A 929-nucleotide genomic window follows, 5' to 3' on the forward strand; every position below is an offset into this window, starting at 1 on the left:
TGGGCGGGTCTTTCGAGCATGACGTCGGATCGCTTCTGAGTGTGTAGTTCTTCGGAACAGCAGCTCTCTTCCTCTCCATGGTGGACTCTGGTCAGTGTTAACATTGTGAGTCGTTGCTGAAAGCACAAAAGAGATTGAGGAGTCGTTACTGCACTTATCCAACGGCTGGAGCCTAGAATGCGCACATCAGCTGTCCGTCAATGGATTCACAACAAACTTGCTACAATTGCATGCTCCTTCCGCCTCGCCAACAGTAGGCCGCAAACCAGCAGCGCACTCACCTCTGCCCTTGCCAGACGATCACGGCAGCCCTAGATTTGGAATCTAAGCTGCATTGAGGATCGACGCGCTCCTCCGGCTCCCTTGGGCTTTGCCAATAGTAGGGTACAAGAATACAAAAGGCCACGTCAGATAGAGTTTAGGGCAGACGTGGCACCTTTGGTCACCTTTTGTGGCCCTTCTTCATTTCCACGGAATACGAGTCATTTTTTAGGGTATCATGAAGAAGACACTCATTCTCGATCTAGACAATACACTGGTATACGCTCATAAGGATCTCGTCTCTTCTGTAGATTTCAGCATGGAATTCGACGATGATGCACCACTCCACATCATGAAGAGACCAGGCGTAGATGAATTTCTGGGGAAGGTTTCAAAAGTGTACGATATATCGTGGTGTTTAGTGCCGCCCAGGAGAAGTATGTCAACCTTGTGGTTGACCATCTGGATCCTACTGGGGGGCTTGTGTCGAGGAGGCTACATGGTGGCAATTGCGTTGTTCTAAAGGACAGGACGAAAGTCAAGAATCTTGACCATGTAGGGTTTCGGGATTTCAAGCGGGTGGTGGCACTGGATGACATTATTGACTTCTACCAAGGTCATCAAGAGAGCGTGGTGGTGGCTCCAAAGTTTGAGGGATCAAAGGATGA

The sequence above is a fragment of the Selaginella moellendorffii genome, unplaced genomic scaffold (genome assembly GCF_000143415.4).
Source record: "Selaginella moellendorffii unplaced genomic scaffold, v1.0 SELMOscaffold_192, whole genome shotgun sequence".
NCBI lineage: Eukaryota > Viridiplantae > Streptophyta > Lycopodiopsida > Selaginellales > Selaginellaceae > Selaginella > Selaginella moellendorffii.